The sequence below is a fragment of the Hyperolius riggenbachi genome, chromosome 9, assembly GCF_040937935.1.
Source record: "Hyperolius riggenbachi isolate aHypRig1 chromosome 9, aHypRig1.pri, whole genome shotgun sequence".
Taxonomy (NCBI): domain Eukaryota; kingdom Metazoa; phylum Chordata; class Amphibia; order Anura; family Hyperoliidae; genus Hyperolius; species Hyperolius riggenbachi.
In genome coordinates, this window is record NC_090654.1 from 127,871,828 (window position 1) to 127,897,067 (window position 25,240).

Here is a 25,240-nt window from a genome sequence, read left to right on the forward strand (position 1 = left end):
CCGCTCTGCGTTCCCCTTCGGCGCTTGCGGCGGTCATTACTTGGTTACGGCGCCTCACTTCCGGTGACGTCACCTCCCTGCTGCGGTCTCTGGAATCTCGTAAGTGAGTTACTAGACTGCTACTCCGATTCGCACAGAAGACTTCAGGGTATCACTGGGCTTTCTCATCTTGTTTGTAATTATTCTTGTAATTATTGCAATGAAGGAGGAAGTTACTAGCCAGCTCCCTGATCCTGGAAGATACAGAAGCTCTACATATCACCTGAACATATCACAGCTAGATGGTGCAATGAACAGCATGATAGATATGAGTAATGCACCAATTACACTGAGCCCAATATGTACACCCTGGAAGTAAAGACATACTACGTAAGGTCTAAGTCACACTAGCAACTTTGTAGCAGCAGTTTGCAGCTAACTACAATGAAAGTCTATGCAGCTACTAGTGACTGCTAATATGGCATAAATACTAACTACGCCATTGGACAACTTTAGCAGCAACTTCAGCTGGAGATCTGGAGCTGCTACAAATATGTATCTACAGTATGTGACATAGACCTGAGAAAAGATAAGTGAGTGTGACTATTAATCACATCAAAATCGCTTCACATCACTGCCATTTTACAGCTAATGACAAGTTGTCGTTAAAATAAAAAGATGGTGTGGGGCCTCAGCCAATCACGTAAGAGTTGTGAGGTATGATGGATGGTAACCCCAATACCATATACTGCAGTAAATGCATAAAGGATATTTCTTAAACATAAAATGTGTGTATGCCGATTGCTGAAAGTTGTAAGGGTTGACAGTGAAGAGTAAATCATAAATTTGTAAACAGTAATAGGGATCACAACATGAAATGGAAGAGGAATATGACATGTGCTATGTTTATTTTTTTTTAATTGTTAAAATGTGGCCAGTAATCTATTGGTCTTCATGTGTATGACTGATTAGTTGTATATGTGCCACAAGAAAAAGATTTAAAAACAAACAGAAGTGTAGGCTTGTGTCAGAGTGGCACAAGCCAGTCAAGAGATAACCAACTGCCACTAAGCAACTGCCATTCTACTCAGAGACAGATACAGAGCATGCAGAGTGGCACACGGCAGTCAGGAAACAACCAACTGCCAATCTACTCAGGGTTAGAGACAGAGCAGAAGCAGCTTACCTTGAGGCAGGGAACACACTTGACTGTTTTCCTACGCGTTTTCTGCACAGAAAAACTGAGAACTCATGTTAATCAATGTGCTAGTTCACATTTAATGTGTTTTTTGTACACAGAAAAAAAACGGACATTCTGCATCATGATTCTGCACATTTTGTCAGTTTGTTTTCTGTATCAATCACATTAGCTGGGTGCCAACATGGGTGTGGGAGGCAGGGAGAACACCAGGAGCTGGTGGTATAGCGTCCGCATATGACGCGCTCTCAGCTATACTTACGGTAGTATAGCTGAGAGCTGCAGCGGGGGAGGCGTGTGTGGCGGCGGCCGGCGGAGATCTTCAAATAACTTAAAGGTTGCAAGATTAGAGGATATTGGCATGGGACCTTTTCCGAGGATATTGGCGTGGGAACATTTTTTTAAAGGTGCAGGTAAGTCTTTCTGGTTAATTAAGATTAATAAAGGACTTTTCTTGTCATGTTTTTATTTCATTTAACCCATTGTGGAAATGGGTAAGGGGTACTTTGCACTCCTATACTCATTTCTTTAGGGAGGGGGGCAGGCTTCTGGGGGTCCCCTTCTTAAAGGGGACTCCCAGATGCCACTATGAACCCCGCCCAGGGAGTCATCGCCCCCACCTCCTGGTGGGGAAGAGCCTCTTGTCCATGGACTGGACAAGGGCTCCGGGGGGGGGGGGGGGAAGGCTTGGCCGCCCCTCTTCCCTGGAGCCTCCCCATACCATGGACCATGCGGGCTGGTATAGTCAGGGTGTGAAGCCCCACTCGGCTAGGGCTCCGCATTCTGGCCATCCCAGCCTGCATGGGGGACAAGGGGTTAAAGAGGCTCGGGAGGGGGGACCCCACGTCATTTTCAAATTCCCCTCCCTCTAAACATAAAAGAAAAAGTAAAAAAAAATAGGAAAAGACGCCATATTGGGACTGCATAGCGCCTGTATAGCGATCCCTGGCCAAAGCGTTGTGGCTCCGGAGGCGTTTCCAGGGAGTACGGATCCCCTGGAAACCCCGGTAAAACTTAAAAGAAAAACAAGCACACATATTAAAGCAATCAATTTGCTATTACAGCATATATATATATATATATATATATATATATATATGGGGGGGAAGTAGGTCGTTAGACCTGATTTAGACTATATATACAAAAAGAGAAAAAGACAACCCCTATATACCTGTATCTTTCCGTAATAAACAGAATTTGCTACAAGACAAAATATAGATATCCAAAACAAATTTTATTCAGCCAACTTACATATTTAAAAATATTTAAAACCAAGGCCAGCCATCAATTTAGCCACAGAAGGCCCCAAATAACATTAAATAAATGAGGTAGCACCAATGTTTAATAATAATTGACCAATACGGTCACAAAGATTGTGTGACCTCAAATAACTGCAATCAAAATATAGATATATTTACAGTGTAATTAAAAAAATGTATAGAAAAATATAATCACAATAATTAGAAAAATACACTGTATTGCAGATTACTTATGAGGGCACACAATCCAAAAATAAAGTCTATCTAGCCCAATAACAATGAGTCGCTGTAAAGTGCTTAGTGCATGGTGCAAATACTAATTAGTGAATAAGAATCCAATCTCAAAAGTTATGGATAATGACGGGGAAGGTAAAAGTCTAGAAACACACTTTTATCAATAACATATATATTGCAACGAAAGTGCCCTGGAACATTAAAGTGCTAGCTAGTTGCCTGATAAATGACATCATAATATATAAACTTGCGTGAAACCAAAGCGTTAGAGTGGAAAAATAAGATTAGGGGAGTGAGAGAATGGAAAGGATAAGATGTAAGGATGGGAAAGACAAGGTGGCTGGTTACGCAGAGACCCAAAGAGGGAAGAAGGATGGTGCTTACCAGAATAATGAAGTATAAGGGCTAAGTGATGGCAGCTCGAGCACTCCTGTGCCCGTCCGACTAGTTCCGCCGAAGCTGCATAAGGGACAAGTGTTAGTGTATGTTGGCGCACTATATGTAGTCCACGGTACGCGGCCGCGTCATTGGCTTGACCTCGCGTGCCGTCTGACGTCAGCACGCGGGGTCAGCCATGCGTACGTTACAAGCGTACAAGCGTAATATGTAAATGCACGATGGGTAAACCATACGTAAAGTAAGGCATTTACCCAATGTTATTTGGGTAAATGTTATTTGGGTTTATTTAATGTTATTTGGGGCCTTCTGTGGCTAAATTGATGGCTGGCCTTGGTTTTAAATGTTTTTAAATATGTAAGTTGGCTGAATAAAATTTGTTTTGGATATCTATATTTCCCCTGGAAACCCCATCAGGAAATTCATTGCTCTTTCTTTTGCTATATGTAAAATTACACTACCATTAGGTTTGCTACATTAACCGCATTAAAATTTATACGTTTTCCTTTGAAACTTTAAAATAGATTTTCTCAAAAACTCTAAGGTCTTTTTTTAAAAAAAAATCTTTCCCTCTTGTTCTCACTGTTCTTCTTAACATATCTGGCAAATGTGGTGTTTCTAGCATGTAAGGGGGCTTTGCTATTAACCGCTAAATTCCACGGGTTTTGGCAGGTTTTTAATCACAAATACTTTTTTCCTTTCGATTTTCTTAAAAACTAAAAGTTCTTTTTGAATTTTTTTTTTACATTGTAGCCACTTCTTACCTTTATAAGCCATGCAATTTTGGTGATTGTAGCATGTATAGGGGCTTTGCTATTAATGTTAAATCATGATCACGGATTCTGCTTGTAATCACAGTTAAAATCGGAGTCTAATTTTGGCATCAAATACGGATCACGTTCATGGCGTATCTGGATTTCGATACTGTCGTGGCTGGATTTACTCGAACCCGTGATCCAAGTCCATTGTGCTTGTACTTATCTAGCCTCTGGAAGCCCCTTGCCCCTGTATCACCTATCCCCCCACTCCATTGACAGTACACAATGCTTGGTGCTAGCTGAGGCAGCCTGTCTGCATAGCACTCATTACTGTGGTATCACCAGACCAGAACAATCTGCAGGTGACGTTAATCCAGCATGTACAAAGGGCTTAAAGTGAAGGAGAAAGACATTAAGGGTTCGTTCACATCATACGCGTTTCCTACGCATTTGGAAGTGCGTATGACGTGGGTGACGCGCAAGAACGGCAGAAGAGCATAGACCTTCTGCCGTTCACATCATAGGCGCTGCGCAGCAGTACGATGCACTATGATGCGCTTGTGTACTGCTGCATGCATTTTGCTCGCAAGCGCATAGCTGACCCATCACTGTCAATGGATGGGATCAGCAATGCAGCGGGTAGCGGCGCAGATGGCGTGCTGTCATACTTGTTGCGTTTTGGTCGCACGGCCATCTGCACTCCATAGAGGTGAACGTGGCCTAAAAGTTAGATGCTTACCTCAGCAGAGGGAAGCCCCTCATTGTTCTCCAATGCACCAGTCCAATTGCGGGACTCTAAGCATATCCGTGAAGGGCTTGTTGAGCACTGCTATAGACTGCAATGTAAACTGTGGCTATAGCAGCGCAGACTGATCAATCTGAGCACCGGAGGCTATTATCAGATGGAAAGAAGTAATGGTGCATGGAGTTTCAAATGGCGGCATGGTTCACTGAGTTCGGCTACTATGTAGCCAAACTCTAAATAGTGGCGAAAGTCTGTCAGTGGTGCCAGGAGTTCAGCTTCTATATAGCCGAACCCTGGATATCAATAGAGGGATTCAGTTCCAGGGCACAAAGTTCAGTGGAAGTAGCACGGGAATAGGTAGCTGTCTGTCTGGGGTTCAGCCATAGCTGCGGGAGAGGGCGGGATGCAAATAGGTAGTGAGCAAGAAGTAAAATATCGGTAGCATTACCAACATTTTTCTATTGATGATGAATTAGAATAGTAGAATATTACTGATATTCTACTGTTATTAATTGCCGAACCAAATTTCTCGACACCTTTTTTTGCGTGTTCATCGGTGTCAGGTGTAAGCAGGAGAGGGGAACAGTTTGTTAATGATTACCACTATTCAAAGCTCATAGAGGTGATTGTTACCAGCATTACACCAATGAAGAGCTAGTACAGCAGGTGAAGGAGAACCCCTCGAGTTAAGTGGCCCTGGTACAGTGCTCCCCAGGGCATGCCTTAGGTTTCACAGCACCCTGAGCGAAACCTGATTTTTGTGCCCCCCCCCTTCATCCTTTTCCCACGTGCGCACGCACACACACACACACACACACACACACACACACAGGCCCATATGCAATTCAGCTTTTCTCCTGAGATATCTCCTAGGGCAGTGGTTCCCAACCTTTTTGACGTTGTGACACATCACGCCAAATGCTCAGATCTCCGTGACACGTCACGTATGTATAATAGAAAAAATACTATTAATAACCACGAATGGATGGAAAGAGTGCATTATCCTGAATACACTTAAAAATGAAGGCTAGAACCTTTCAGGAATATTAATAAAAACAATCAGTGGGACAGTTGGCCGCCTCCCCCCCCCCCCCCCCCATTTAGAATGATAGCACAGCACTGACAATTTTCACCACACGTTATAGCCGCAGTGCGCCCCCCCCAACGCCCTCAGACTCAGTATAGGTAGGTAGCCAAGCATAGGTGCCCCCAGTATAGGAAGTCAGTTGAAGGTCTCCATCCCCCTGTAGGTAGCCAGGTGTAGGTGCCTCCAGTATAGATAGCCAGGTGTTGGAGCCCTCAGTAAAGGTAGCCAGCTATAGGTGCCCTCAGTATAGGAAATCAGGTGTAGGTGCCCTCAGCATAGGCAACCAGCTATAGGCGCCCCCTTGGAAGCTGGCGCCCTGAGCGACCGCTCCAGTCGCTCATATCAAAGGCCAGCTATGGTGCTCCCTTTGCATCCCCTAGGCTGCTTTTCCACTTGCTGCAACTGGCTTCAATAAACAGTTCACAGCCGTTTTGCAGATCGCAACAGCATCGCAATTTACAGTTTCCATTAGTGCAATTTGTTTTTTTACTGCATTGCAATCACCGGCCTGCATGATCCTCTGTGTGGTTGCGCGTCGTTCATGACGCTTCATGGCGCAATCACTGCGAGTGGAAATTAAATAGCAGGTTGCGCAATCACAAACGCAGCATGATTGCACTTGCTCTTCCATGTGGTAAAGGGCCCCTATTGCTATGCCACTGGGCACTCAGTTTACTACTTCTGCTGTCATACGCATACAGGCACAAAACTGCCTGTGTATTATTTACAGTGTTCCCCATCCCTGTCCTCAAGGCCCACCAACAGTGCATGTTTTGTGGAAATCCACACAGATAGATAATCAGCTCTGCTGAGACACTAATTACCTCACCTGTGCATGTTTGTGGTTTTCACATGCACTGTTGGTGGACCATGAGGACAGGATTGGGGAACTCTGTGCTGTGAAATTTTTTTTGCTGTAAACAGCACAGGAGAATATTACAAAATTGCTTCTTTAAGAGCCTCTTCCTGGTTGCTTCACATCAGCCCGCAGTTCCCCCGGCTGGACTGTACATGATCTGCCTTGCTAGAAGCAGCTGCGGCTTCCTGGCTTTCTGCAGCACCGTCTATCCGATCACTAGACAAACTTCACACCAAAGGATCATACATGATGCGCTGTAACATCACGGTGTGAAGTGAGGTAAGCTCTGCACTGCTAGAGGAAGACTGCTCTGCTCTGTGAGGTACATCTGCACTGCTGGAGGGAGCTACTATCGTTATGTAAGGTTGCTTCGCTCTACTGTTCTGTGAGGTAGATCCCTGCTCTGCTGAAGGAGGTCTGATCCATAATCTATATCTATACTGCAGTACAGAAGAACTGCTCCTGATTCACTAGCTATATCTTCATTGCTGAATTAGGACTGCCCTCGTTCTGTGAATTACAGCGACACTGAAGGAGGACTGTTCCTGTGTAAATAAGCGAGACCTGCACTGTTTCGTCCCTGAATTAACACCTTGCTGCCATGCCTCCTACCTGCAATGACAGGCCCAACCTCTAGTGCACCCCTAGGGAGTTCCCTTTAGTGCTGTCAGGAAGAGAGATCGCTCTAGCTTTGAATAACCACAAAAAAGAAAATAACACATCACAACACAGCAAGCCAGGCGAAAAGCAGAAGGTTTTCCCCTCCCTCTCTCCTAATTTGGAGGCTGGAAGATGAAAACTTCAACCAACAGAAAGTGAATAGAGAGAGGAGGAGACCTGTGCATTGCACAATGCATCTGGACAGAGGAGGTGAGGGCTGGAGATAAGAGGCACCCTCTGGACTGTGGAATTTAGGAGGGAGTCTATGGATAAACCTTTTCTCAGTATATGGACATTACTTTTGGTAAGCTCGTTTTGTTTTTACTTCTTTGCCTAGTATTTTTGACAGTGATCAAACTCCAGGAGGTGTGCACAACACAATGTATGTATCTTGAGTTGGGATCAGATAATTGTTTGTAAAACACATTTTTTTGCAATAACCAATTAGTGTTGTATGTTTGCCTTTATTATTATTTAATATTTATATAGCACTGACATCTTCCGCAGCGATGTACAGCGTATATTGTCTTGTCACTTGACTGTCCCTCAGAGGGGCTCACAATCTAATCTCTACCGTAGTCATTCGTACATGTATGTATCATGTAGTATAGTCCAGGGCCAATGTTTTGGGAGAAATTCATTTATCTGTATGTTTTTGGGATGTGGGAGGAAACCCATGCAGACACGGGGTGAACATACAAACTCTGTGCAGATAGTGACTTAGGGCAGTCACATATACAAACCATAGTGACTGACAATGTTAGGGGTCACTATACAAATAACTGTGACCTGCAGGACGCAGCGAGAGGTCCAGAGTGGGTCAGTAGCACTCCAGGTGAAGTTTCTCAGTGAAAGTTTTTGTGTGTGGGCACAAACCTAACAATATTACAGGTGATATTGGGATAGTGAGGAGGTGTGTTTGTGTGTTGTAATAGTGAGTGTTGTAATAGTAGGTGAGTTGTTTTAGTGGTATAATTGTCATTGTGGCATTGATTAGGATCAGCATTAGACTTTGACCATACACTATTCAATGCTTCAGAGATTACAATGGCCTGATGCCACACAAAGCACCCAGTTTCAGTCAGATGTGCGATCTGGATTGGGGCTTACCATGCTATTGCATGTGTTTTATCACTGCTTGATGCACAGTTCCAAAACACTGAAATGCCATCAATAGAACTTTTCTGATTAGTATTTTTATGATCAAAATCAGTAATTAACAAAGTTACCAATTTCTAGGGAAGCAAACTATTTTGTGCAGATTTGATAAAAATGGCTAAACCTGCCTAACGTCGGTCAACTTGAAAACTTGAAATGCATTGGAGAGACAGTGGTGATGGGTTTTAGATGGTCATCTTCAGTTTAGAGTTTGTAATGGAAATAAAAATCATCAAAAACATCTGACCCACCAATATAGACGTAAGTTCATCAGGAAACAGGCCAGCTGAAAATACTGGGGAAAGGGCATATTGGGCTAACGCGGTGCCTATGGGGGTGGCCAGTACTGTTAGAATTTTTTTTAAAAAGAGTGCCAGTAGAGCATACATGTCAAACTCTGGCCTGTGGGTAAAATCTGGCCCTCAAAGCCATCAAATTTGCCCCCCAAGTGGTTTCTCCACTTTGCAATATGTTTGGCCCCCTCTAGACCACCAGGGAAGCTATATTGGAGGTAAAGCCCTAGATCACCAGGGAAGCCACATGTGGAGGTAGGGGGGAAAGCACTAGACACCAGGGAACTGTGTAGGGGAGGGAGGGGAAACCAATAAACACCAGGGAACTGCAAAGGGGAGGTAAGACCGATAGACACCAGGAAACCTGTATAAGGTAGGGAGGAGGTCCATTAGACACCGGGAAACTGTATAGGGGAGGGAGGAGGGCCACTAGACACCAGGGAACTTATAGGGGAGGGAGGATGGCCACTAGATGCCAGGGAACTGTATAGGGGAGGGAGGGGGACCATTAGACTCCAGGGAATTTTATAAGTGAGGGAAGTGGCAATGAGGTTGACACGTGACTTGGCCCCAGTGTTTAACTTACAGCCCACTTTGTATTTGAGTTTGACACCCCTGCAGTAGAGGAACACAAGACGGAAGCAAGTTTCCCTCCTCTCCTATTGACTGACAGTAGTGCAGAGTTTGTGAATGCTTTTATTTTGTTACATGTATTTTGTTACATTTTCCTCACATTTGAAATTGCACTTTATATGGTAAGAACAACTTTTACAATTTTGGCAGCCCATGCCTTGGTATAGCTAAGCAACTATGGGCCCCAGTGCAGGTTTTACATTGGGCCCCCTCAAGTACTCTATACAGTAACTCACTAAGGTGAGTAAACCTCTCACATTTTTGGTAAATATTGTCTCTTTCAAATATTTGGACATGTGTCTCAATGATCGGGATCAGTGAATAATGGCGCACAGTGCCTATGCATAGAAATGGCGCCGCATTAAAAAGATACGCTTATCGCTATTTATCGTTAGTACTGCATAATAATGGCGCACAGGGAAAAAAAGAAGAAAAACGGCACACAGTAACGTTATTTATCAATAGTGGCACACACTAACGTTATTTATCAATAGTGGCACACACTAACGTTATTTATCAATAGTGGCACACACTAACGTTATTTATCAATAGCGCCCTACATAAGCCGAACTGCAGAAGTTATTTAACTGCAAAACAATGAATGGATTTAATGTAACACTGTCAAGGTTAGGGTTAGGCACCACCAGGGGGGTGGTTAGGGTTAGGCACCACCAGGGGGGTGGTTAGGGTTAGGCACCACCAGGGGGGTGGTTAGGATTAGGCACCACCATGGGGGTCTTAGGGTTAGGCACCACCAGGGGGGTCTTAGGGTTAGGCACCACTAGGGGGGTCTTAGGGTTAGGCACCACCACGGGGGTCTAAGGGTTAGGCACCAACCAGGGGGTCTTAGGGCTAGGCACCACCAGGGGGGTCTTAGGGTTAGGCACCACCAGGGGGGTCTTAGGGTTAGGCACCACCAGGGGGGGTGGTTAGGGTTAGGCACCACTAGGGGGGTCTTAGGGTTAGGCAACACCAGGGGGGTCTTACGGTTAGGCACCACCAGGGGGGTTTAGGGGTTAGGGATAGGTACAGAGAGGGTTCTGTGTGTTAACGGCAAATAACAATAAGGCTTTAACGTTAAATAACAATAAGGCTTTAACGTTAAATAGCGATAAGCGGCAAACGGATTAGCGGCAACACCGTGCGCCATTATTCGCAGGCGCCATTTTCAGATGGATGCCAATGATCAGCAGGACAGTGTCATAATAACAAAGTTACATGTTATGTCTCAGCTAAGCAATGACATGGTCCGAGTGGGCCTTACTTTGGTAAATATTTTATTATATATTTTTTCATGGGACAGCAATGAGGATATGACACTTTGATATAAATAGTCAGTGTACAGCTAAACCACAGGCAACAAAAGTGAGTACACCTCTAAGTTAAGAATTTCAAAATTATTCCCAGTGTCCATATTTTGTGTGCCCAGCATTATTTTTCAGCACTGCCTTACCTCTCTTAGACATGGTTCACTAGAGCTTCACAGATTGCCTCTGGAATACTTTTCCACTCCTCCATGTCAACATCATGAAGCTGGTGGATGTAAGAGATCTCGTGCTTCTATACCTTCAGTTTGAGGATGCCCCACAGATGCTCAATAGGGTTTAGGTCTGGAGACATGCTTGGCCTGTCAATGCAGACCATTTGATGCAGTGTATGGTTTGATAATTGTCAGGCCCTTCAACCTCTGCAGAAATGCTGCTTGCACTTATATGTCTATTTGCAAAGGACAACCTCTGGATATGATTGTGAGCATGTGCACTCAACTTCTTAGGTCAACCATGGCAAGGCCTGTTCTGGGCAGAGCCCGCCCTGTTAAATCGCCATATGATCTTGGTCACTGTGCTGCAGCTTAGTTGGAATCAGAGTATTACATGTTAGAAATAGTCACACTAACTACAGGCAAGAGAAGTGGGGAGTATAAGCCTTTACCCACTCTTAATATATAGTATTGTACTATTCCATAAAGCCAATGTATCACAGTAGTCTGGACACCAGATTACCCAGTCAGCTCAGGGTGACCCAGAACAACTAGGAAAGTATAGGTAACTAAAAAAGACCAAAAAGACCCCCTATTAAAAACCAATGCTCAGTGTAATTTGCCTTCTTAATACAGAACGTATTTGTGATAATTCAGCTTTAAGTGAGCAACTGTGATTTCCCACAGTGCATCTCTACTGAATATGCAAATTATCTCTTTATGCCCCTGAGTCCAGGCTTACATCCAGAACCGCTGGTGTATAGCAAGTCTATAGCTAATACATTTTACAGAGCCACATCAACCCAACATGCAAACAGCCTGTTGGTCCTCATCAGTGCATGGCGGGAATTGATATGGCTCTATGGGATAGGGCTTGGACCAGTACAACAGAACACCAAGGCGGTAGTCAGGAGTGACAGTAACTACATACTAAAGTAAAGGTGCTTAAAGAGAATCTGTCAGCCTTACTATCTTAGAAAAAAAACATATATAAGTAGAGAAATATTTGCTCTACTTACATAACATATGTATTGCACTGTCCACGTTTTGATTTTAGTGATTTTTCTACAGTAAAAAAAAGAAAAAAATCCTTCTAAGCATTTCCCATTTTAAATGTGGCTGTTTTGAAGCCAATCCTGGTGGCATTTCCTCCCTTACTCTCCTCTGCTTGATTTGCCCACCCTTCACTATGAGAAATATTGAAATACTGTATTGGACAATCAGAGAGGAACAGAGGTGTGGGAGGGGAAAACAGGTGGGAAAGTGGCTTCAGCCAATCAGGTTGCATTAGTTAAGTCTGAGGGGAAGTAGAGAAGCAAAAAAGGACCACCCAGCATGCCCTGCAACTTCCTTTTTGTGTACCAAATTGTGTGTGTACCAAATAAGAGTCAGGTAAACTGGGGAATGATCATTTATCAACAAGAAAAGTAATATGGATTTTAACTTTTGGATTGCCTGGTTAGCATCCTTATTACTTGTTTACCAGATAAAAATAAATAATTGATTTTTGATTTTTTTGCCCGACAGTTACACTTTAAAACTGCCCTAAAGTACCACTTACTGGGCATATTCAAACATTGCAGCATCGCAACTAGAAACATATTTGACTAGCTCTAGTTGAATTAGTTTAGAGGGACTCAGCGCTGATATCGTGAGGTGTAAGAGGTTGGGTAAAGCCTCTAGACCAGGGGCCCCCAACCCCTGGTCTGCGGCCCACTGCCGGTCCGTGAGCCATTTGCAGCTAGGCCGCGGGTCTGTCCTCTCGCCCCCTCCCCCCGCGGCCGCCACTGTGTTACATTAGCTGGCAGCCGCTTCCTGTTTATATATCTTGGTCACCTCAGCCCCTCTCCTTCAATCCCGTCTTCTCTCACAGCAGCGCGTCTTCCGGCTGCTGTGAAGAGGCAGAAGCAGGAGAGTGGTTTTCTGTAGCGGCGATGCGTATTGCCGTTACCATGGGAACCACTGGCCAGCTTCCTGGCTCTTCACAGCAGTCGGGAGATGCGCTGCTGTTAGAGAAGATGGGATTGAAGGAGATGGGCTGAGCTGACCAAGATATATGAACAGGAAGCGGCCGCCAGCTAAGGTAACACATCGGCGGCCGCATGCAGCTATACTGGGGCAGATATACTAACTATACTGAGGCATCTATACTGGCTATACTGGGGCAGCTATACTAACTATAGCTATACTGGGGCATCTATACTAGCTATACTGAGGCATCTAAACTGGCTATACTGGGGCAGCTATACTTCCTAGATACCCGCACCCGGATTACCTACCGTGCCCCCCGCCGAAAAATGACACAAGCCCCCCCCCCCCCCCACGCGCCCGGGCCCCAGGGAAAGGTTTGGTCTGGATAGTGGTCCCCGAGCCGAAAAAGGTTGGTGACCCCTGCTCTAGACTACCATAGACTTCACAATACTTTTAAATACTGTTTTAAATTCTGTTTTCACTTTCAGGTACACTGTGCTGAGGTTAACATTTACACATTTATTTTCTTTTAAATAATTGATAACTGATACTGATCAGCCTTTTGTGTCTGTGCATTGTCTGTGCTGCTGTAAATAGATGCTCGATTCCTTCCACATACAAACGCAAACTGATAAGTGCATTGTATTACCGTCAGTTTGGGCTTAGTATGTGGTTGGGACTATATACTCTATATAATTTGTGGTAGATGAGGTAAACGATCAGTGTCTCCTAGATGCTGATCGTTTAACTGGTCTACCACTTTACATCATCAGAAATCAGAAGATTTCATATACAAAAAAGGAAAAGAAAGTATCTATATAGGCAATAGTAATTAGTCCAGGCTCAAAGTCCAAAAAATGTATCAAGTGTTTTTGAAGGAACATATCCCATGGTAAAAACAATTAAAATATATTAAAAATAAACGGATACAGTATCAGGGCTGTGGAGTCGGAGTCGGAGCAATTTTGGGTACCTGGAGTCGGAATTGGAATCATAAACTGAGGAGTCAGAGTCGGGAGTTGGAGTCGGATGATTTTTGGACAAAATCCACAGCTCTGGTAAGTATTAGACTTAGGAGTCGGAGGCATTTTGGGTACCTGGAGTTGGAGTCAGAGGTTTCATAAACGGAGGAGTCGGAGTTGGAGTCAGAAGATTGTTGTACTGACTCCACAGCCCTGCACAGTATGGATCAGGCATATCTACAAATATAAAGTATAAATGCACACTAAGATCACTGCTAACCCAGTATAGGCAAGGAGAAACAAAGGAATCAGTTACCAAGTGCTTCATGACAGAACTAAGCCAATATCCCAGTACACAACCTCCAAGCTACAAATATATCATGATGGCAAAGTACTGATAAGCACAAGATTGGGAGCCAGTACCAAAGTAAAAAATAATTACCGTTACCTTACCCAATGATAAAGACCCCTGATTCTGCCGCTGCCCGCCTCATGTAATCCTTGTAATGAATTCCTGTTTCCCCTTGCCCTTACTGGATTAGCAGTGATCTTGGTGTGTATTTATACTTTATATTTCTAGATTTATACTGTGTCACCGTTTTAAGATTTTAATTGTTTTCATCATGGGATATGTTCCCTCAATAAAGTTGCTAACATTTTTTGGACTTATGAGCCTGGACTAATTACTCTTGCCTATGTGGATACCTTCTTTTCCTTTTTTTGTATGTGTTGATCTATATCCATGGCAATCATCCTGTTGAGGGTGCTTTTGCTCTTTTCTTTTGTAAATCAGAGATGTCAGCAAAAATCTCATCTAATATTGATCTTACCGCTACAGCTGCTGTCTTTGTTCTGTTTGATCCAGGACAAAGTTTTGGAAATGTTGATAGCATGCTGTTTCGGCCTGCTGCCCCTCTGTGCTCCTGCTGCTGTACGACGGCCCTGATATGTTATAGAGAGATCTGGAGTGTAAGGTTGTCTCGGATGAACGAAGGCAGAGCCTTATGTTCCCCTACTCACCCCAGTTGCTCATAGCCACGCCCTCATGCACTGCGCATAATGCATCCAACCCATTCCATAGAAACAAAATGAATGTCTGTACAGAACTTGGCCTCAAACTGTCCATTGAGAGATTGAGTCCCGATCCCTGCAGGTCATAGTGATTTGGGTGTGGATGGATCTTGAGATTGTGGTTGGGTTAAAATTGTTAAAGGTGTGCAGACCCTTCCTGGCCCTAAACCTTCCCACCTGACCTGGCCTAACTCTAACCTCACCCTCTGCACCTAACTTTCACTTTCCCCACTTCTTCTGCTGATGTGGGAGAGATATGGAGCCTGCCATATTTATTTTCATTAAAACCAGTGTAAATTGTCTGGCTGTCCTGCTGATCCTCTGCCTCTAATACTTTTAGCCATAGACCCTGAACAAGCATACAGATCAGAGGCCTGACTGCATTTGCTGCATGCTTGTTTCAAGTGGGTGATTCAAACACTTCTGATGCATGAAAGGTCAGCAGGATGCCAAGCAACTGGTATTGTTTAGAATGAAATAAATATGGCAGCCTCAATACTCTGTATCCCTCTCTTTACAGGTATCCTTTAGTAACCTTAAAGCAGAATGCCTTACAACGGTGAAAACCTGTAGGGAAAAGACCTCATATTCATCTCTTTGTTGAGGCTGCCAGTACTCCTTAGTGCTCTACATCAGCAATCTAAGCTCTCTTCTTATTTAGGATTAAAGAATAAAGAAGTCTCTAATTCTTCCTCCAAGATGGCTGCACTTTCTGCCTCTTCTAGTGACAGGCACTATGGAAAGGTAGGGGAGCAGCTTTCATTGTCTGGGCTACTACCCCATTAACTATCTTAGGGCTGTTTTATAGTGCAAAATGCAATCACATACACTACGCGACTCTTTAGTTTTTTGGGTTTTTTTTTACAATGCAATTTTTACATGATTTTTCTACAATAGTTTTTTGCGTTTTTTTTCTGGATGCTAGGAACAAAAGGAGCAACATGTAAGCAATTCAGTATGCAGGACATTTGCTGTTGGGTAGGAACGGATCACTATCGGATAGGAACAGATCACAATTATACTCACACCAAAAAAAGTCTGAGATCAAAGTGAACCTCTGCCCAACTGCTTCTGCAATAAGATTCAGACCTGATTCGTTAATTGTACCCACCCCTTCCATTGGTCAGTTGTCATTAAACTGATGCCCACATATTTTTTCCACTAATGTAGAGATAGTGACAGCTGGCCAGTGGAAGTAACTTTAGTGAGGGAATAATAGGCAGACAATTTACCACTCAGGCCTGTGATTCACTCCATAAGCAGTCAGAAGCATGGTCACAACTTACTAAAAAAGATGTGATCTTCTGGGCAGTGTGTAATTCAAATAACGCACTGTAGCTATGGTTTCTCTGAAGCCTGACCTGAGCACACTGTCAGTTTGGGAGATTCATGACTGGTTGAAACTTAAAAATGTAAAGATAATTTTTAATGGCATTAAATAAAACAAAAACTGATATGTATGACATCATTCTAATGAAAGGGAAGTTTTTCTTTTAATCTTGTTATTTTGAAGGGCCCCTTATCAGAATAAATGCTAGCGGAAGCTGGCACATATCTATAGTGACACCTTACCAAATAGAGTTGCTGGTATGTAGCATAACTTATGGAGTGGCAGGTGATAGATTTGTAAGGTTCTGATTTTCTAGTGAGCATCATGTGTGTATTTTCTTGGAGTTTTTGTACTTAGTATTGTCTTGCCCAGTTGTGGACATTTGTGGTGCAGTTCTGCTGCTTTTCTTTAACTCAGCAACTTGCCTTGATGTCGCCCCCTCCCTCTCTCACACAGGGCTCTATTCACAATGAGTTACTGCATGAGGTAATTTAGGTAGTGATAAATATCACCCCAATATCTCCCTAAATTCCCTCATGCGGTAAAAGTGAGATAAAAGTGCGGTAATTATCCTATTTAAAGAGACTCTGTAACAACAAAAACCTCCCCTGGGGGGTACTCACCTCGGGTGAGGGAAGCCTCCGGATCCTAATGAGGCTTCCCACGCCGTCCTCTGTCCCACGGGGGTCTCGCTGCAGCCCTCCGAACAGCCTGCCACAGTGCCGACTGTAGCTTCAATATTTACCTTTGCTGGCTCCAGCGGGGTCGCTGTGGCGGCTTTCGGCACGGAAATAGACGGAAATACCCGATCTCCGTCGGGTCTGCTCTACTGCGCAGGAGCCGGAAACTTGCGCCTGCGCAGTAGAGCAGACCCGACGGCGATCGGGTATTTCCGCCTACTTCGGAGCCGACAGCCGTCAGAGCGCCTGCGCAGGAGCCAGGAAGGTAAATATTACGTCACCGCTGCACGGAGAGCTGCAGCGAGACCCCTGACGGATGGAGGACGGCGTGGGAAGCCTCATTAGGATCCAGAGGCTTCCCCCACCCGAGGTGAGTACCCCCCCAGGGGACGTTTTGTCGTTACAGTTCCTCTTTAAGATTCTCAATTGAATCAGTGTGTGGCTAGTTGGTGTTAATTACTGATTTTTTACCCAGGGCTGTGGAGTCGGAGTCGTGGAGTCGGGCAATTTTGGGTGCCTGGAGTCGGAGTCGGGAAAAAATGCACCGACTCCTAATGAATTTGTAACTGTAATTAAAATAGAAAATATGATAAAATGTTCTATTTCTCAGATAATAGTCATTAAAAATAATGTATATATACAGTATATATACAGTAATAGCTGTGCTTAGTCCACAAAAATGAAATAAACCAATCAAAATGAGTTACTTGTGCTGCTTCAATAAAGCAGTCCCCGTATTTTTACAGTCAGATATACATATCTGATTGTGACTGTATATATGATGTGTACACAGGTATCTCTTATATATACTAAATAACATCTATGCTGTAAGAATAAAGCCTGATGTGTAGCTGTGTCACTAATAGAGATGGTCAATGAGTTGGAAATAATTCTGCACTGATGCTGATTTATGCAAATGTATGCACTCCCTTTGCTGATGAAATCAAATAATTTGATATGTTGTTAAAATTTGGTTTGGTGACTACAAATTAAAGGGTACCTGAGACGGATGAAAAGTAAAGTTTTATACATACCTGGGGCTTCCTCCAGCCCCCTTCAGGCTAATCAGTCCCTCGCTGTCCTCCACCACCCGGATCTTCTGATATGAGTCCCGGTAATTCAGCCAGTCAGCGCTGTCCGGCCGCATGCCGCTCCCACAGCCAGGAACATTCTGCACCTGCGCAATAGTGCTGCACAGGTGTAGTATGCTCCTGGCGGCGGAGTGTGTGCATGCACACTACGCCCGACAGGCTCAAGTACCTGGACTCATAGCAGAAGATCCAGGTGGTGGAGGAGGACAACGAGGGACTGATTATCCTGAAGGCGGCTGGAGGAAGCCCCAGGTATGTATAAAACTTTAATTTCATCTGTCTCAGGTTTACTTTGTTACACAGTAGTACTATACTCTACATATGCACTCCCCACAGAGCTGCAGGGAATCCACTAAGAATGCTGTGCACATTGAACACAGAGGTGTTGTCTGTCACTCATAAACCTTGTTCAGATTGTGCATGAAGAATGTGTAATAGAGGAAGAATCTCCTCATTCCCCTGCAGAGTACCTGCACATCATTCTTACATGTACCCACACTTACATTGCCTAGGGCCTGATAGATGTTCTTTGTTCCGGTTTGTACATTTTACAAGTACTCTTACCAAGGACTAGTTTTAGTCTAAAGGGAATAAATAAAGTAGTCTACATATCCTTCTCACTTCAGTTGTCTTGTAAAATTCCTAAGCGTTGGCAGTTAAGAGACGAATTTCATGTTACATACTTTTAATCAACAAAATTGTAATATGCAAATTAGAGGAGTCGGAGTCGAGGAGTCGGAGTCGGTGGAATCCTAAACTGAGGAGTCGGTGGATTTTTGGACCGACTCCACAGCCCTGTTTTTACCACCGTCCTACAAATAATTTTGCAACCAAAAAAGAGTTACCGCACATGTTATTGTGAATAGAGCCCATTGTGTCAGTCCTTGTGAAGCTGGTTTTGGTAGTCTGTATCATGCAGATATATATACAGTATATACAGTCCTGGGGGAAGGGAAGTAGGAGTTGGAGGAGGGTGGCATAAATAAACATTTCCCTGGGGGCTCATGACTCTGTAGCTACACCACCTCCACACACTGCTTTATACCTAGGTCAATGCAGAGCGCACAGCTGAGCCTCCCTTACTCAGGTCTGCAGCCCTTGGTGCCTCCTGTAGCCTAATAAATGCTGATTGCACGGCTGAGGTCATTTTAATCCTCATCCCTACCCCTCCCCAGTCCCACCAGGCTGCCAGTGGTAACCCCACTATTCCAGTGCTGAGCACTGTGTGCAGAGCAGGCTGGTAAGTTAGTATAATAGTTACCTCTCCTCGTTACACCACTGCAACTTCTGCATGTTCTCTTTCTTTTCCCAATCCCACTCACTTTTTCTTCTGTTGCCATCCTCCAGTCCTGCTCTCCACTGCCAATATAAAACTTCAGATTGATAATGGAGAGTGGGAGCTAGAATAGGGGCAGAAGGCAGCATGACATGGGCAGGTAGCAGTACAGACAGCTAGGTAATACTAATTACACTGGGTAGAGTTTGTAACTTTTCACAGTTTTAACCCAACTGAACTCAAATGAATAGTTTTGATATGGTTAAAAGCCAAAATCCACAAGCAACATGCAATGGGCCATTATACAGATCAGCTTCCACAATATTCAGTGCCTTGCAAACACTATGTTAAATTGTGGATAATTCTGTTTACAGGAAATTATAGTGTGCCAAATAAAGGAGGACATCATGAAATGGATCAATAGCTACCTCTTAGCTACCCAGTAACCAGGGCTGTGGAGTCGGTACAAAAATCTTCCGACTCCGACTCCGACTCCTCAGTTTCTGAAACCACGACTCCGACTCCAACTCTGACTCCGGGTACCCAAAATTGCTCAGACTCCGACTCCTCGACTCCGACTCTTTAGTCTAATACTTAACAGGGCTGTGGATTTTGTACAAAAATCATGCGACTCCCGACTCCGACTCCTCAGTTTCTGAAACCACGATTCCAACTCCGACTACGGGTGCCCAAAATTGCTCCAACTCCGACTCCACAGCCCTGCCAGTAACTGCAAACAATTCTTTCAGACTGCTAAAAACTTTTTAAAGTGGACCTAAAGTGTAAATTCCAAAAGACCCAGAATAACACTTACTATAACTGTTTCCCCTTTTCAGCCCAATGCAGCAACAGGTGATTTCTGAATAAGGGCCGGTTCACACAGACGCTTGGCGGCGTTTATCGGCAAGCGTCCAGGACTCGTTGGTTAAACGTTCCCATTCAAGTTAATGGGAACGGTTAACATCGCACGGTTACCGTCGATTGCGCAAACGTGGTATTCCGATCCCGATTTTCCCTGTCGTTTCAGGCTACCCTGGACTCCTTATGCGGCTTCTAGGGTCGATTCACCACCGCGTCTTCATGTCCCCTTGTGAGGCAAAAACCGCCGATTGCGATGGACGCCAACGATTGCTGCAGAAAAGCCCCCGAATGAGAAGCCGTCAGACAAAACGAGAGGGGAAGCCGCCCATATAAATGGACCCTAAAGCAGGAGGGAAGCACTGTGGCAGCTCGGGTATACGCAATGGTGCATCTGTCACTGAATACTGGAGTTGGCAGTACACGACTTTTCTCTTTACCCCTCCTCTCCTTTAAAGTGACCCTGAAGCCAAAAAAGTGCCCCTAGGGGGTATTTACCTCAGGAGGGGGAAGCCCCTAAATCCTAAAGAGGCTTCCCTTGTCCTCCTCTGCAGGCCCCTTTCAGCGCTGGGACCCCTGAAAAAGAGCTTGTCCACAGTTCGTGTAGCACTGTCCCACTTGGCTTTCTTTACAAAAAGCCTCGCTGGATCAAGTCCGCACTAATGCACTGGTATGAGTCGCCTGCGCAGTAGCATGGACCCAATCGGGCTCAGCTATTTCCGCTGGAGTCTGAATGAGATGGTGCTAGTGTGCATGAACAGGGTGGCCACTCTTTAGCACTAGAATGGGCTGATGTACAAATACGGGGAAGCCACTTTAGGATCCAGAGGCTTCTCCCTCCAAAGGTAAGTATCTGTTTTTTTTCCCTTAAAGAAGTCACACGTTAACTTTAATTGACTGGCTCAGTGGCACACAACACACCTGGGCTCTTAGGCCTGGAATCCATTAGAGCAATGTTGTCAGCATTTTGGGAACGCCGACAATCACCAATGTAAGTGAGTAGAAGGGAACCAATTAGTGCAATTGCGAATAGGGGTAATCGCAATCGTAGGACATGTAGCATTTTGAGCGTTTTTGTGCTCAATGTAAAGTATACAGTATAAGCACTGCAAAAAGCGCTTATCTAAGTGATTTTTCAACACTTTGGGGGCTGAGCGTGTACGATTCAAAGAAACCTTTATTATACTTACCGGGTCTCTGTATTTCCTTCTTCTGTCCTTAGCTCCGCCCCCTAAAAGAAGAGGTCACATGCGCTTCTCTGATTTGTCAAAGAGAAGAACCTGTGATCTCTTTTAGGGGGCAGAGCCACAGACGGAAGTCGGACGCCTGGTAAGTATAAAAAAGTTTTATATTAAATAAAAGTGAATCAGTCATCCGAAGCGCTGTACACCTTAAATTCCTAGGGCAATCACCCTAGGAATTTAAGGCCTCTTTCCCACTAAGACTTTGCGTTAGCTGCGACGTTAAGGTCGCATAACGTGCTCCTAACGCAACGCATAGTGGTGTTGAAGTTGGACGTCAGATTGAGCCGCGTTATGTGGCTCTTGATGCGTCCGTGATACCGTGATGCATACTTTTTGACGCATGCGGACCACGTGGTCCCGCCAGCCAATCGCCGCACAAAGCGGCCGCTCCAGGAAGTAAACACTGCACATCACACAGTGCAGTGAATATTAATTAGCCATGTGGCTGGCCGCAATAGCAGACTCTCCCCTTCTCCTCCAATATTACTGAGCATGTGCAAACAGTCTAACGCGGCTTAGCCGTGTATAACGTACTGCATGCAGTACTTTCACTTAACGTGCAGCGTTACAATGTATTGCAACGTGGGCACTGTGAACAGCCGATTGATTTTTCATTACTGTGCGTTGGGCTGCGTTACAGGCTGCTCTGACGTGCGCCTGTAACGTCCCACTGTGAAAGCAGCCTAAAGCACTACAGGGATTCCAAGTGTGTTCCTAACCTTAGAAGCCTTTGCAAGGGCAGAACACTGCAGAAAACCTATATTTTCTGCCACAAAATGACAGCTTTTAAACATGTATTCATATTCTATTATAACTTTTGTGGTCTGTGCTGAAAGTGTGGAATTTATTTTTACACTTAGATCCACTTTAAAACAAACCTAAAGTGACTTGTAAATAGAAAAAAAATAGATACCTATTTAGAGGAAAGGCTCTGGATCCCATAGAGCCTTCCCGGTCCTCTCTCTGTCATCTCGTTCCAGCACTTTCCCCCTTTCAAAATTTGCACCTTCGGAACTTCTTAGCAAGCTTTGGCGTGTGGCGTGTGTGCAGTATGATCCAATAGCCTTTGGAAGTACTTTGGACACAAGTACTTCCGTAGCCTGCCTGATGACAGCTGAAGACGTATTCCACCTGCAGGTTGAATCATTTCACCGGGGAAATAGGGCACAGAGAGAGGACTGGGAAGGCTCTATGGGAACTAATGCCTTCCCGTTACATAGTTGAGTATCTAACTTTTTTTACCGTTCGTTTCAGGCTCGCTTTAAAGTGTGTCTTCCACAAGAGAGACGTGGCAACAGCCATTTTCGGCCACTCTTTTAGGCTGGATTCACCCTCAGCTGCGTTTGTTGAGTTGCGTCATGTTGCATTGCATCCCATTGAAAAAGCATGCTGCACCATGACGCATCTTAACACAACACATCTAAGTGTAAATGGAGCCTAATACATACTAGTTGTCTGGATATAATGATGATTATTTGGCCATAATAATACCTAAATTCCTCACCTAGAATGACCATGCAGATCAGGTGTTCCAATATTCCTCTGACACTTCATCTTTCATAAGGCTGGATTCACACTCAGATGAGTTGTGTTGAGTTACGTCACGTTACAGCATGCTTTTTTTCAATGGCATGCAACACAACTCACTGCAACTCAACGCAACGCATCTAAGTGTGAATCCAGCGTGGTTTGTACTATACACTCATAGAGTTTGTGATCTGTACTCTGTGCTTCTGAAGAAGTGACCCTTGGTGGTTGCGAAAAAACGCGCATCAGGCTGCGCCTAGTTATATTACGGTGATGTATTGTGTATTTTTATCTACTTGTCTAGTTTAACTTTTTATTTGATGTATTGAAAGCTGTGTTTTTTTTTATCAAAACACATGGAAAACCCTAATTTTCTTGTGATGCTGATAGCTATTGAAGTCCAATAAACTATTATATTCTGAATTTGCTTTAATTAATTCCTGCATTTTTTTGTTTGAAAGTCACTCTACACAAGTGCAGTGTTGTGCTATTTAAACAATCCTGACGTGTTTCGTGGGCAATACCCTCTTCATGAAATATTGGCCTGATGAAGTGGATGCTGCCCACGAAACATTACTACAGTATCTAAATAAAATCCTTTTTGTATTATACCTCAGTGTCATCCTCTTGAGGTAAGCCACTTCTTTATATCTTATTTTAGTGTTTTCAAAGTGCACCCGAGCCAAAGCTTGGGTACAAAAAGAGATAATTACCTAAAGAGATGGATGCCCCAGGATCCTATTGAGGCTTCACCTCCTCTGCCATAGGTGTGGCCTTACAGTACCCATGCGAGCATGGCTGCACTTGCCCAGTAAGCCAGAGCTGCTTGTTCATGAGCAGTTCCGTGGTACTGCGCGTGCATGGCCGTGCCTGCGTGGCTACTGCATGGTCGCGCTGATGGCAGAGGAAGAGCGCCACCCTAATGTGGAGGGGGTCCATGCTCGCAAGTGGGAGGACAGAGGACACTGAGGGAAGCCTCAATAGGATTCTGAGGTTTCCCTCTCTTTGGGTGATTATCTATTTTTGAACCCGAGCTTTGGCTTCAGCTCCCTTTAATGTAAGTTTATACACCACTTTGGCATCTCTTTTCTCCCATTGTCTCGGTTTCCCTCCATTGGAGGGTGTGGCCTCCAGCCCCAATTAGCAAACCTGGTGTCCTTATTTTTCCTCAGGGATCGAACAACCCATAAAAAGACCTCGATTAAGCCCCAGTGGAGACGGATCAAAAATCTCCACCTGCACTTTTGGTTGGTTGTCCTAGACAACAACCTTATTTTGTGAGTGCCAGCCAATGGTCTCTTTCCACCAGGTTATATTACTTACTACATCTCCCGTTGTCTCTGTGCTTTTTTTTTAAGGTGAGGTGTCATGTTATCTCTGATTTCTCTGTCAGTGTTACTATATGAAAACATGAAATCAGTGAATGATAAGCACCACCCACTTCAGAGGCAACATCTAGCAGCTTTTAGTTGTGGAATGCGTAACAGGATTTCTCAAGTCAAAACAATGATTGATAAGAGGACATCCTGACATAATTGGCAGCTGTGTACAGTTACCCTGTATTTGCCTCTCCCTTTCCCTGAGCCAGATAAGAAGTGTTAAAGGGAACAATGATTATTTTGTGCATGTAACTGTAAAAATACTCCAAATGAGGACAACACTGAAAAATGTAGTATAACACAAATGAGACAAAAATGTGGGCTGTTAAGGAAGAAGGAGAGAGCAAACTTTAGTGAATTTATATCATGCAGTTCAGTTCCTATGTCAAAGATAAATACAAGGACTTGTATAGTATAACAGGTGTTGTGGGTTGTGTGTTTTGTTGTATAATTTTTATGGCGGCTCTTTAAAAAAAGTATTGTGAACCATGTGACTTCCTTGGAGCTAGAGTGACCAGATTTTTGTGGGTCCAACCTGGGACAGGGAGGTGGGGGCACAGGGAGGGGGGGTGCAGGAGGCGAAAAGTGGGGAGGACTGAGAAGCGCGCAGCGATGAAGACCGGGGGGGGGGGGGGGGGCTGGGGGGCTGCGGCGCGGTGTAAAATGGGCGTGGCCATGACATTGTATGGGCGAAGCTAACGTAATGATGTAACAGTGAGGCATAAGAAAGCAGTGTTTACGCCATGATGTGGGCAAACGAGACTTTGCATCATGGGTGTGCAGAAACTGTGTGATGCTAATAGTATACCGTAACCACAAAGCAGCAAACAGCCATCTATGACCATTAAATAATAAATGCAGTAACAGTTACCCCGGACACCAAAAATTAACGTAATGGGCAACATGTCAGCACAAAATAAACGCAATGCGGGCAACATGTCAGTATAAAATAAATGCAATGCGGGCAACATGTCAGTACAAAATAAACGCAATGCAGGCAAACATGTCGGTACAAAATAAATGCAATGCGGGCAACATGTCAGTACAAAATAAACGCAATGCGGGCAAACTTGTCAGTACAAAATAAACGCAATGCGGGCGACATGTCAGTA

The 25,240-nt window shown here is 44.3% G+C and overlaps 1 protein-coding gene across 3 annotated transcripts in view; it reads left to right on the forward strand.

The window, feature by feature from the left end:
• The first annotated feature begins 6,715 nt into the window (after positions 1–6,715).
• The window catches only part of LOC137532681 (death-associated protein kinase 2-like), a 180,504-nt gene continuing 161,979 nt past the window's right edge, over positions 6,716–25,240 (forward strand). For 2 of the 3 annotated variants that reach the window (XM_068253485.1, XM_068253487.1), the window contains exon 1: positions 6,716–7,479. The gene's annotated coding sequence lies outside the window, so the exon portion shown is untranslated. The remainder of the gene's footprint in view (positions 7,480–25,240) is intronic. The other variant, XM_068253491.1, reaches the window with a different exon arrangement.